General features: G+C 42.7%; 1 protein-coding gene across 5 annotated transcripts in view; it reads left to right on the top strand.

Moving 5' to 3' along the window:
• LOC122804909 (integrin beta-2-like) overlaps positions 1 to 13549 on the top strand; it is a 1526426-nt gene that overhangs the window by 1163371 nt on the left and 349506 nt on the right. The window lies entirely within an intron of this gene.

Raw genomic sequence — 13549 nt, 5'->3', positions numbered from 1 at the left:
ATTTAAGAAGTAGCTCTTAGAGAGTGAGTCTGAGCATTTTGTATTTGTCTTTGGACCTAGAAACATCCTCTCATCAGCACTTCTGCCTTGCTAATAGTAAGTACTAGATTACAGTAATCTCTCTTAGAGATAGATAGGAATGTAGTAAGATTAATTTAGATGTATTCTGTATTTATGTGAGACTGTCCTGCAATGTTGTTTTAAAATATTTCCTGTGATTCTGAGCTCTGTAATCACTGTATTGAGTTATTCAGTATTGTCTTGTTCTTTTATTATTTATTATTAAATATATTTAAACCTTTTAATTGTGACTGGTTTGCTTAGAGATATTTAAGCTCCTAGAGTACTTGCATACATATTTGGTGACACTGTATAGGCCACTCCAATAGCCTTAAAAGTCTTGCTCACACTTACCATTTGGATAATAGTAACATCACACAGTAGGACTGGTCACCCTTTGGGAAGGGCCTTATAGTAGCTGATAAGTAGTGGTTGGTGTCAGCTGGTACTACCTTATAGTCTAGGCAAAAGGGGCATAGCTAGTGAACTTGTGCCACCCTTCCCCAGGAGTGTCTGTGTGTTTGTATATAAATCAAATCTCAAAGTGTGTGTGTGTGTCAGCTACTTGGGCAGGGACATGAAGCACTGGTTGGACAGAGAGGGTGCTGGAGGTTTTGGCTTGACCACTCAGCTGAGATCTTAACCCTATAGCTGTGCCAGTGTGGAGTCTTATTGGGTATCTGGAGAAAGAGGGGGAACCAGTCTCAGACTAACTGTGATCTCTGTGTGCTCTTAAGGGATATTGTACTTTACTGTGTGTGTACTTGTCATCTTCCCAATGTGCACGTCCCTCACTGGTGCTAGTGGTGAGGATTGAGGCTCCTTGATTACTGGGCCAGTGCAGGGGCATCACAGCCACTACCATACACAAGTGTGTCAAGTGCCAAAATGTTGAGAGATAGGCAACAGCAGCAATGACTGGCTTACCTTCCTATTGATAGACTGAGCACAGAGCCACCATTTACCTATGTTGCCCTCAAAATTTTAGGGCCATGGTCGGTTGTGGGATGCAAAACTCATGGAGGTCAAGTCAACAATAAAAGATGGGCAGTGCGGTTCACCTGTCTAAGAGCTGCTCATATTGAAGTAATTGAATTAATGGACACCTCCAGTCTTATTAATGCTCTCCAAAGATTATTTTCTATTAAAGGACCAGCAAAGGTGCTAAGGTCAGATTGTACTACCAATTTTATAAAAGCATGCAAGGAGTTACAGATTAACAAAAAACATATTGAAAACCATTTGCTAAATCAGGGTTGTGAGTGGAGATTTAATCCACCTCATTCTTTGCACATGGGTGGAGCATGGAAAGGGATGATTGTAATTGTGAGATGTATACTTGATTCCATGCTACTCAATGTGAATTCTTCTCATTTAACTCACAAAGTACTTAGCATCTTCCTGGCTGATATAACTGCCATAATCAGCTCCAGACCATTACTTCCCATCTCTTCAGATGCAGAGTCTCCAGTCATTCTAACTCCAACTGCTTTGTTAACTCAGAAAACCAGAGTGATTCCCATACATGTGGTAATCTTTGATAACCATGGCCTTTACAGCAATTAGTGGAGATGTGTGTAACATCTCGCCAACTGCTTCTGGAAAAGATGAGAACAGAGTACCTTAATCTTCTACAAGACCATAGAAAGTGGCAAATATACAGACTTAACCTACAAGAAAGTGACCTGGTCCTTCTAAAGATCAGCAGGCACATTGTATTTATTGGCCTATGGGCCTCATCACAAAAAATATTCCTAGTGGTGATGGAAAAGTCCATAAGGTCAAAGTAAAAGCTGATAAGTATGGAAATGTCAAGACTTTCTTCGGGACAGTCATTGAAATTTTCCTCTTTCTTTCATCAAGGAACCAATCTAATGTTTTAATGTCTGGTGTAACTTGAACCTTTAGAAGCTACACCATTTTTAAGCAATGAAAGACTTCCACAGACTTTATTGAATTTAAAGAATTATGCCATGTGTATTGTTGGTTTCCTTTGCATGTTCTTTTCCTTCCTTGACTTTCTAGTTTAAGATGGCAAGCTTCATCCATGCAAAAACTTTATGAATTATAATGTTAATGTTCAAAAATAGTAGTGGTATTTGACAATACCAGGTGGGGAGTGTGCTGCCATGACAGACTGTGTTAGAAATTTAGTTTGATGTACTTGGTATGTTCTGGGTCTATATTATAATCTCGAAGGTTTAAAACTTTGAATCACTAAAGATCGAACTTTGGTGATCGAAGTCTTAAACCATCAAAACCAAAAAAAAATACTAAATTAAAAAAAAAAAACTAAATAGTGTGTAGGCAGGGGGGAAAGCCCCCCCCCCCTGCATCCCCCACACCACCTTACTTAAATATATCAACTATGAGAATGCACTACATTGAAGTAAATGGAAATCTCCCCCATGGAGATTTTCCATTTAAACGTTTGATGTAGTGCTTCAACTATTCGGTGTCGACAATATCGTATTTGATATTGTCAGACTTCGAGATTTTAATATAGACCCATATGTTCCATCCTCCCCTTCCTACTTGTAATATTTCATAGGTTCACAGGTGTGTACTAGGCTAATGTCCCAGGGGCCTTTACAAGCCTAGCTATAGGATTACCTTGGCATAGTGCCACCCGATCTTAGTTCCCAGTGCCTCTGTTGAGTAGAGCCACTGGAGTTATCCCCAGGAAAAAATTTCTGTTTCCCATCCACTCATCAAGATTTTTCTTGAAGCGGGCCAATAAGGTGCTCTGCTTGATCTGTATGGGAAGTCTGTTCCATAGCATGGGCAGTCTCTGGGTTATGAACCTGTCACTCCATCATGTTCTGTTAATTATGGTAATGAGGTTGAGGTCTCTGGAGTATATAGTGCAGAGAGATTGGGATTTCTTTAGATATAGTATTCCTAACAGAGCTAGGTCAGACATGGCTTTGTAAGTCAAACAGAGATTGCCTCTAAGTAGGCGATATGAGACAGAGAATAGTTGGAGTTTTTTGAGACTGTCCATATACAACAAGTGTTTAAGGCCTAGGATCATCTTTGTGAGGTACTTTTGCGGCCTCTCCAGTTGTTGCAGGTGTATAGTGAGGTACATGCCAAATAGAGCACTGTACTCAATGATTGGCCTAATGAGGGAAGAGTAGAGGGAGACAATGACCTCTTTCTTCCTGGATGAAAAATCCTTAGTAATGAGATGTGCCACACAGAAGGACTTTCTGACCACAGTGGCAATGCGGTGATCAAAAGAGAGGTTGCTGTCAACCTGTGTTCCCAGATCTCTTATAACACTTTCTGTGTTCAGTGGACTACCATCAATGTGGTAATTCTTGGGAACTGGGTATTACCAAAGGGGATGACGACACACTTTTGGCATTGAGCTTAAGGCCACGGTTCTAACACCAGTCGGTCTCAGTGAGACCATTCTGTAGGATGTCACCATCACTTGGGGAGTTAATAATAGCTCCCAACTTGCAATTGTCTGCGAACTTTGTCAGACAGAGTCCCTTTATGTTGGCCTGGACTTCAGAGAAGTAGACACCAAACAGGAGAGGACCCAGGACTGAACCCTGTGGGACTCCACTCGTGACTAGTCAGCAGTTTGACTTGGAGTCAGCTACTTTCACACTGTTGGTTCTATCAGTGAGCCAGTTTGCAACCCACCTAGTGATATAGGGGTTGATGCCAAGCTTAGTGAGTTTTTCTATGATTCCTGAGTGGGGAATGGTATCAAAAGCCTTGACCAGATCAAGGTAGACTGTATGAACAACCTTGCCTTCATCCACAGCTCTGGTAACTGACTCAAAGAAGTCGACCAAGTTGAGCAGGCATGATCTACCCTTCACAAAACCAAAATGTGTGGGATCCAGAGTTTGGAGATTCCCTATATCCTTGTTTATTAGATCCATGATGATGCATTCCATAACTTTGCATATCAGACTCATCAGGCTAATGGGGTGATAGTTCACAGGGTCTGCATTCGCTCCTCCTTTGTGGAGAGGGATGACTGTAGCAATGCGCCATTTGGTAGGGACAAAGCTTGAGGTGAGGATGTGACTGAACAGAGCACACAGGTGAGGTGCCAGTTCACTCTGTAGTTCATGTAGACACAACCAGAGATATTGTCAGATCCCATAGAAGCTGTATTCTTCCCTTGGACAGTGCTGTTTTAACCTGTGCAGTAATAATACTGGGTGCCTGGCAATCTACTGGTATTGTGACTGGTCCTTTGGTGGGGGGAGAGGGGTAAAGTTGGCACTGAATCTGTCAGCCAGTATACTGGCAATATCTGTTGGCTCTGTATAGGAAGTACCATTGTGCAGTAGCTCAGAGCAAATCTGGGTATTGCTGTGGAGATTCTTTACATAACTTTGGAAGGCCTTGTGGTTGCTTTTACTATCTGCTGCAATTCTGTTTTCATACCTAGCTTTAGAGTTTTTGATGAAGGATCTCAACTTTTTGTTGAGGCTGATAAGGGAGTTTTTCCAGTCTTGGGACTTCACCTTATTCCGCATCAGTTTCCTCCTTCTCTTGTAGAGTTTGTTTATGGCAGGGAACCACCAGATTGGCTTCCTTTTTTTGGAGGAGAGCATCTTGGTTCTATTGGGTATGGTGAGATCCATGCATTTGTGAGTGTGTTCGTACAGTGCATTGGTGTATGATTTTGTGGTCACGCAACTATTCTCCATTTGCATGGGTGCTGTGAAGTTAGCTACCTCTGCTTTTAGGAGCCCAAAGTTAGCTTTGGAGAAGTTTTTCATGTTGGTTACCTTTACAGCGGGGATGGGAGGGATGTGGATTTAAAGGTGATTAGTTTGTGATCAGATCTAACCAGGAAGGAGCTGACTATTGGTGTAGAGCAACAGTCACCCATGTTAGTAATGACCAGGTGAAAGATGTTGCTACCTCTAGTGGGGGTAAGAATAAGCTGGTCCAGGGCATTGGAATTAATGAACTCCAGGAAACGTTGGGCAAGTGTATTGGTACATAGGTTCATAGGTTCATAGGTGTGTACTAGGCTAATGGCCCTGGAGCCTTTACAAACCTAGCCCATAGGATTAACCTGACATCGTGCCACCCAACCTTATTTCCCAGTGCCTCTGTGGAGTAGAGCCACTGGAGTGATCCCCGGGGTGAATTTTCTATTTCCCATCCACTCATCAAGGTTCCTCTTGAAGAGGGCCAATGAGGTGCTCTGTTTGACATGTATGGGAAGTCTATTCCATAGCAACAGCGGTCTCTGGGTTATGAATCTGTCTCTCCAGCATGTTCTGTTGATTGTGGGAATGAGGTTGAGGTCGCTGAAGCATGTGGTTTGGAGGGACTGGGATTTTTTTAGATGTAGCATTTCTAACAGAGCTGGATCAGACATGGCTTTGTATGTCAAGCAGAGATCGCCTCTAAGTAGGCAATGTGAGACAGAGAATAGTTGGTGTTTTGGAGTCTGTCCATATAGGACAAGTGTTTAAGGCCTAGGATCCTCTTTGTGACATACTTTTGTGGCCTCTCCAGTTGTTGCAGGTGTCTAGTGAGGTACATGCCAAGTGGGGCATTGTACTCGATGATTGGCCCAATGAGGGAAGAGTAGACCGAGACAATGGCCTCTTTCTTCCTGGATGCAAAACCCTTAGTAATGAGATGTGCCATATAGAAGGACTTTCTGACCACAGTGGCAATGTGGTGGTCAAAAGAGAGGCTGCTGTCAACCTGTGTTTCCAGATCTCTTATAATACCTTCTGTGTTCAGTGGACTACCATCGATGTGGCAATTCATGGGAACTGGGTTTTTCCCATAGCAGATGATGACACATTTTTTGGCATTGAGCTTAAGGCCATGGTTCTGACACCAGTCATGGGTCTCAGTGAGGCCTTTCTGTAGGATGTCAACATCACTTGGGGTGTTAATAATAGCTCCCATGAGTACTCAACATGAGTAGTTTACCCAGTTAATGGAGGGGTAGTTGAAGTCACCTAGTAAGAGAGTGTTAGGTTGGACCATAATATTCTCCAGGGTGCTTAGGAACGTGGAGTGCAAGTCTTGGGACATGGTTGGAGACCTATAGCAGGTTACAACCTGAATTGCTGTCTTACCCAATGTTAGCTGTACCTGAAAAGAGCAAATTGCTGTAACTAAGGAATCTCTGATGCATTATGTGGGCTACCAGTCTGGAGGTGTGCGCATCCTTTATTAATATGGAAACATCACCTCCTTTGGGGATTGGTCCAACTTCTGGGGCCGAAAGGTGTTGAATGAGTTACAGCCTGGTAATGCAGGGGTGCTTTCTGCTGCCTTGAACCAGGTCTTTGTTACAGCACAAATGTTAATGTTTCCTGTCTCTGCTGTTTAGTTTCAGGTTTAAATTCAATGTATCAGGTTTATCAAATTTTTAGCTTTTTACCTGCAAGATAGTTATAGAAATACATCTTTTCTGCTATTTATGCCTTCATCTTCTCTGAAGTCTGCATTAAAGTGTATGGATTCCTATCCTGTGGCTGTCTTGGTGAGTTAAACTATCTGTTTACATTTGTTCTTTTCTACTAATGGATGCTGCACACTCTATACAGACCAGGTCTCAAGAGGCATGTGCTGCTTGCACAACAGTCGGGAACAGAATATGTTCACTCTAAAACCAGTCATATAGTATGGCACATGGTAGCAAACTATTCAGAACAGTAAAAGTAAAAAGAGTGCAGGTAGCAGGGAACACCTGTTAAAATGCAGCAGTGAACAAAATGTGTATAAGTACAGATTCATGAAATACAAATTGGTATCCAAAAAGCAGAACCTATCACAATTCCAACACTGACCACCCAAATATGCAACAAAGTCTAGAAGATTTAGGATCTTTGCCTGGAAGTGTTTACATAGGTATTTTAATACCTCAAGCATACTTTAAAGAATTTTTCCTCAGGTAGACAGCAAATGTTGGAGGTGTGATGGGGAAGATAGAGGTAACTGGGAACATATTTTTGGAGAGTGTAATGAGTTGGCAGACTTTAAAGATTCCATAGAGACTGCATTGTCAAAGATACTTGGTGAACAAATTGCTGTAACTAAGGATTTTTTTTTTGAGTAATGATACAGAATCAGAATTGCCTAAACATAGTAAGGCCTTGCTGAGTCTAATTTTGGTGGCTGCCAAAAAGCAATTACTAGAAAATGTAAATCAAAGTCTAAACCAACTTTACTAAGAGTATCAAATATAGTAACAGAGATAAAACAACTGGAATTGGGATCTTTAGAAAAAGGAAGGAGCAAATTACATAGGAAAGCATGGGAACTGTGGGAACAATACATGCAGAGAAGGAACAAAGTTTAAAAGAAGATGGGATTTGAATGAGCTATGTAATGTTTGAATAACAATGACTGGATAGATAATAAGTGATGTATACTGTTTGCAACCACAATTGCGCCACCGTGGTTTGTAATGTATAATGTTTGCAACTGGAATTGTGTCAATATGGTTTGTTTTCATTTATATAAATGTAATATGTCATATGAAATAATTTCATAACGATGTTTCTTGTTTACAAAATATCAACACTGCGCTGTTCACAGTAGTTTTAGAAGTTATGAGAGTGATAATGCAGACAATAAATACTACATTAGCTGAATTAACTATCCAAGCCAGTAAATGACAGAAGCACCATTATTTTGACCGCCAGTACTGTAAATGAAGAAAATCCACATATCATCAGTAGTGTAGCACAGCAGGAAATTTCCCCCTAAATGTCAGTCATTTTACTGAAACAAAATCACCATTGTATCAGCATAGACTAAGGGAATGTCCTTAGTAATTGTAGTGCATTCTGAAAGGGGGTGTTAACAGACCATAGCTGTGCTTAAAATTAACTCAAATTGCATCCCTGGTAGTTTGCAAGATAAGCAAAATTATTTCAGCTGACTGTAGGTCTGAAAGTCACAATAAATGTCCTTTCCAGTGACCAAAGGATGCCAGGTTTTAAAAGATGATTAAGCAGAGGTGAATGTTAGTTCAAAGTTTGTGCTACAGACATGGCCATCCAATAACAGGAGCCTTGACACTCGACCAGACACGTGTACATCTAGGTGATAAGCATAAATACCTCTTTAATTCAATAAAAGTATAGCACTGAGAGCCAGGAGTGAAAGAAAAACCAGTACAGTATGAGAGCCAGGAGTGAAAGAAAAACCAGTACAGTATGATAGCCAGGAGTGAAAGAAAAACCAGTACAGTATGAGAGGCAGGAGTGACAGAAAAAACAGTACAGTATGAATACAAATTTACTAGGGTAACCATTTGAAATGTCAGAACCCACTAGAGTGACTCCCTAAACACAGAGACTGAATGGCTGAAAGATTGGACCTACATATACAAAAATCTGAGATGCATTTCTCAGAGTATTCCCTTTTCTCCCAAGGTATGGTGATCTCAGAGTTGGAATATATACATTCGGGGAGTGTGAGAGCATTAACCTCTCATGTGGGGGTGCAGGGGGCTTCCCCCCAAAAAGAAGTTTGAAGGAGAAGATAGATTTTCAAGATTTGCTTTCCTCCAGTGTTTCAGTACTTTTTTCGGATTGTAGGCACTTGGCATTTCCAATGCTGACATTTCAATAGGGAGGCATTTAGTGATAAACATCCTTGTCAAAAGCCATCTGGTTCATACAAATCAGATATGTACAGTGAATTTTGCACTGATAAGCCTAAGATATGAATAATGTACAAACACAGTAGATTACAGATAATATCAAGGCACAGAAAAAGATAGGAATAAACTGAAATTTGTGGACAAGGTAGTATCAAATACATTAATTACCTAACCATGCTGTGATGCATTCTTATGAACCATAGTGAATTTACAGCCAACAATATTGTTCTTTATAATAATTGGGACACTGGTAAATACATGATAATGATACCACAGGACTGGCTGCTAGCAAAAACTCGAGACATAAGATAGCAAAAACAATGCATACTAATTGAAACAAGAAATACTAATTGAAACAGTGAAATATAAAACTTTAAAAGCATTTGGACCCCTGCACCCTCAACATGAGGAACTGTACCCCTTAACCACAGATACTTATACATAGGTTCATAGGTTCATAGGTTCATACTAGGCTATCTGCCCGAGGGCATTTATAAGCCTAGCCCATAGTTTTGTGGCTTACGCCTCCCCTTTAGGTAGGAGAAACTATGCCCATTATTTAGCTGTGCCTCTGTCTAGCAGTGACACTGAGGTAACCCCTGGGGTGTATCTGCGATCTCCCATCCATTGGTCAAGATTTCTCTTAAACAAGGCCAGCGAGGTGCTTTGCCTCACATAAACCGGGATTTTGTTCCACAGCATAGGGAGTCTTTGGGTGATGAATCTATCCCTCCAGCACGTCCTATTAATAACCATGTCTAGGTTTAAGTCTCCCGCCCTTGTGGCTCTGAGGGATCTAGATTTTTTGAGATGAAGCATGTTCATCAGGTCTGGGTTTGACATTGCCTTGTATGTCAGGCATAGGTCCCCTCTGAGCAAGCTGCACGCAACTGAATATAACTGGAGTTCTTTCAGTCGGGCAGCATAAGACAGATTTTTGAGACCCTTTATCCTTTTGGTGAGGAACCTTTGTGGCCTCTCCAGCTGCTGCAAGTGTCGGGCCAGGTACATTCCGAATGGGGCATTGTACTCAATCATTGGTCTGATGAGTGATGAGTATAGAGGGACCATGACTTCCCTTGATCTGGATGTGAATCCCTTCATGATAAGGTGGGCAATGTAGAAGGTCTTCCTAACCACTTTAGCAATATGACTGTCGAATGAAAGGCTACTGTCAACCTGGGTTCCTAGGTCCCTAATAACTTCTTCTGTGTTCAGGCGATTGCCACCTATTTGGTAGCTAGGGGTGACCTTATTTTTCCCGAAGGGTATGACTATGCATTTCTTGGCATTTAACTTAAGGCCATGGCTCTGGCACCAGTTATCCGTTTCTGTGAGACCCTTCTGGAGGATATCTGTGTCGGATGTGTTTTCAACTACGGCACCCAGTTTGCAGTCATCTGCAAATTTTGTCAGCCATAACCCTCCTGTGTTTGCTTGTACTTCAGAAAAGTAGATGCCAAACAAGAGTGGGCCCAGGACTGAGCCCTGTGGGACACCACTTGTGACAGGCTTTGAGTCTGACATGGCACCAGCAACCCTGACCCTGTGTGTTCTGTCGCTCAGCCAGTTTGCAACCCATCTTGTAATGTATGGGTTTACATTTAAGTTGATGAGTTTTTCAATGATACCCGAGTGGGGTATTGTATCGAAAGCCTTCGCCAGGTCTAGGTAGGCTGTATGGACTGCCTTTCCCTCATCAATGGCCTTGGTGACTGTTCGAAAAAGTCGACCAAGTTTAGAAGGCATGATCTGCCTTTGACAAAGCCAAACTGGGTTGAATCCAAAGTCTGCAAATTCCCTATGTCTTTATTTATGAGATCCATTATGATCCTCTCCATGGCTTTGCAGATAAGGCTTGTCAAGCTAATGGGGCGGTAATTTCCAGGGTCGGTGGAAGCGCCGCCTTTGTGGAGTGGGACCACAGTCGCTGTGCCATTCCCTGGAGTGCATTATCCGGAGGCGAGACTAAGATTAAACAGCTGTCCTAACTGTGGATTTAATTCCTCATTGAGTTCATGGAGCACACAGCCGGGGACACCATCAGGTCCCATGGATGCTGTGTTCTTTGCCTTGGTGAGAGCAGTTCTCACCTGGGCGTTAGAGATGTTTGGGGGGGCTACAATCATTTGGTATAGATATCTCTCCTTTAGGGGAGGGGAGAAGTTTGCACTGAACCTGTCAGCCAGTATGTTGGCAATGTCTGTAGGATCAGTAATCTTCACATCATTATGAACTAATTCTGAGCATATCTGGGAGTTTCCTCCTAGGTTTCTGACATAGCTAAAGAATGCCTTATGGTTGTCTTTAGAGTCCTTAGCTATTTTTCTCTCAAAATTAGCTTTGGATGATTTTATGAGAGCTCTCAGCTTTTACTTATAGTGATCAGCGGTGTCTTACCTTTTAAGGATTTTGCTCTATCTTGTAGTAGCTTTCTCCTTTTGTTGTAGAGTTTGTTTATGGCTGGGGTCCACCAAACTGGACGCTTGCCTTTGGTACAAAGAGTCTTTGTTTTGCTTGGGATTGCCTGATCCATGCAGCCTGCAGGTGCTGGTAGAAGGCATTTGTCAGTGATTCTGCGGTTTGAGTAATGTTAACCGCTGGCTCAGGGGCCTTAAAGGAGACCACACTAGTCTTTAGGAGTGTGAAGTCGGCTTTAGAAATTCTTTACTGTGGTCTTTTCATTTCGGTGGGGCGGGATGAGGACCTCCAGCGAGATTAGTTTGTGATCAGATCTCACCAGTGAGGGGTATACTTCTGGCACAGAACATTGTGCTCCCATGTTTGTGATGATGAGATCAAGTATGTTCTCTCCTCTTGTGGGGATGGTGACTAGTTGTTCCATGGCATTTGAGTTTATGAATTCCAGGAACTTTTGGGCTAGAGTGTTTGGGCTTGAGTAGTGTTCCCAGTCTATATTTGGGTAGTTGAAGTCACCTAGTATGATGGTGGTTGGAGATACATTTATCCCTCCAGTGTTTTCAGGAAGGCCATATGAGATTCCTGAGTTTGCGAGGGTGGCCTGTAACATGCTACAATTTGCAGAGCAGTCTTGCCTATGGTTAACTGCACCTGGATGGTTTCCGATGCATCGTGCGATGCCACCAATCTTGAGGTGTGGGTGTCCTTGATGAATATGGATACCCCTCCTCCTTTCTTCTTGGTGTTGTCCGGGTTTTGGGGCGGAACGCATGATATGAGGTAAAACCTGATAGTGCTGGGGTGCTCTCAGGAGCCTTGAACCAGGTTTCTGTCACAGCACAGACATCGATGTTCTCCATACTGAGAAGGGCCTCGAGTGCGTGCATCTTGAGGTTGAGACTTCTGGCATTGAGCAGCATTACCCTTAGTTTTTTTTCTTTGTTTTGTTCTAGGGTGGTAGGTTTAGAATTTGAGCCTTGCCTAAAAAGGCACTATGGGGTGGCAAGAGCCTTTGCCAGAATCCGAATCCCAGGGTGACAAGTGCAAGCCGTCCCTTGCGAAGCAGCGTGGCTTGTCCAGCATGTCATCCCAGGCAGACAGACATTGGATCCCCTTTGAATGACACCAGAATTTAAGCCAATTGTTAAAGCTGATCATCTTATCTCTGTATTGTGGCATCATTCTCGGTGAAGGTAGGATACTGCTCAAGGTCAGGGTCATACCTGCTTGGGCTACATAATCAGAGAGCTCCTCTATGTCTCTTTTCATGTAGTCCAAGGAGGTACGTCTCAGGTCATTAACACCAGCGTGGACAATGATTGAATCGTACTTGTACCTGCTGTTGAGAGACCTGAGTGCATGTGTTATGTGGCGGATTCTAGCACCCGACAAGCAGCTTACTGTGACCTTCTCCTTACTCAGTCTGGTGATCGGGACGTCAGTGTGTCTGACTATGGAGTCACCAATGACTAGTGTGTCTGGCATTGTGTTTGGCCTTAAGGGCTGTGACTGTTTGACACTCTGACTATGAGGTCTATGTGTTGCAGGTGTTGTGTTTTGAGGTGGTAGTTGTTTGCGTGTCTGCTTTGGTGGCCTCTGCTGTTTTGGTAGATTTTTGATCAGAGCCTCCGAGTATGTCTTTGTGTGTATATGTGTATGATTTGAGGTTGTGATGGTACTATGTGAGACTGGGTCTATAGTGTATGTGGTGACCTTCTCATCCTGTCTGGTCTTGCCAGTCCTGTGTTGAGAGAGCTCAGCCTCCAGTTTGGCCGTATAAGTGCATCTCTTGCATGTATTTGTGTTTTGTGGGAGGAGGAGAGGGTTGTCTGTGTACATGAGGCAGTTGTAACATTGCCTCAATATTCCCAGGTTCACCAGCTGAGTAGGAGAGGACACTAGCAACTGATCCCTCGACATGCTAGAAGGGAATAGACAAAAAAACTTTTAAAAGAGTTTTCGGGGGATGTGGGTGAGCAAGAAATGGGGTTTGCCTTTTGGGGTACTAACTATACCTAGAGTGCTGTATCAAGGTGATAAGTACTGTAGGAGCAAGTGCTAGGTTTTACAGATAGAGTATAGTCTACTTGGAGTCAAGTAGAGATGATCTTTTAGTTATAGGATACGCAGGTTAGATCAGTGGTATAGTTCAAGGAAGGTAGTTTTAAGGGAAAATTTGAAGAGTGGAATTTAGATGGGCCAAATAGTTTCAACTTTGCTAACCGGCGCTGCCCTAGTGTGCAACTGTGGCAACTCCGATCTAAATCGCTAATGCGCGTTTAGCGTGTTTTATACCAGGGGGCTGGAAAAAGCTAGAAACTGGCCCCAAATGACCAATAAACTACTAGTTACTGTCTGAAACCTCACAAAACTGGACCAAAAGGCAGCTCAATGCTTCCCCCTCTCACTGGTAAGCAAGGTAACTTCCTTTCCCCCAAATAAGGC

This window comes from Protopterus annectens, chromosome 6.part0, assembly GCF_019279795.1.
Source record: "Protopterus annectens isolate FY-2018-M chromosome 6.part0, PAN1.0, whole genome shotgun sequence".
NCBI lineage: Eukaryota > Metazoa > Chordata > Ceratodontiformes > Protopteridae > Protopterus > Protopterus annectens.
Note: the sequence above shows the minus strand (reverse complement) of the source record. Positions and strands in the feature narration are given on the sequence as shown.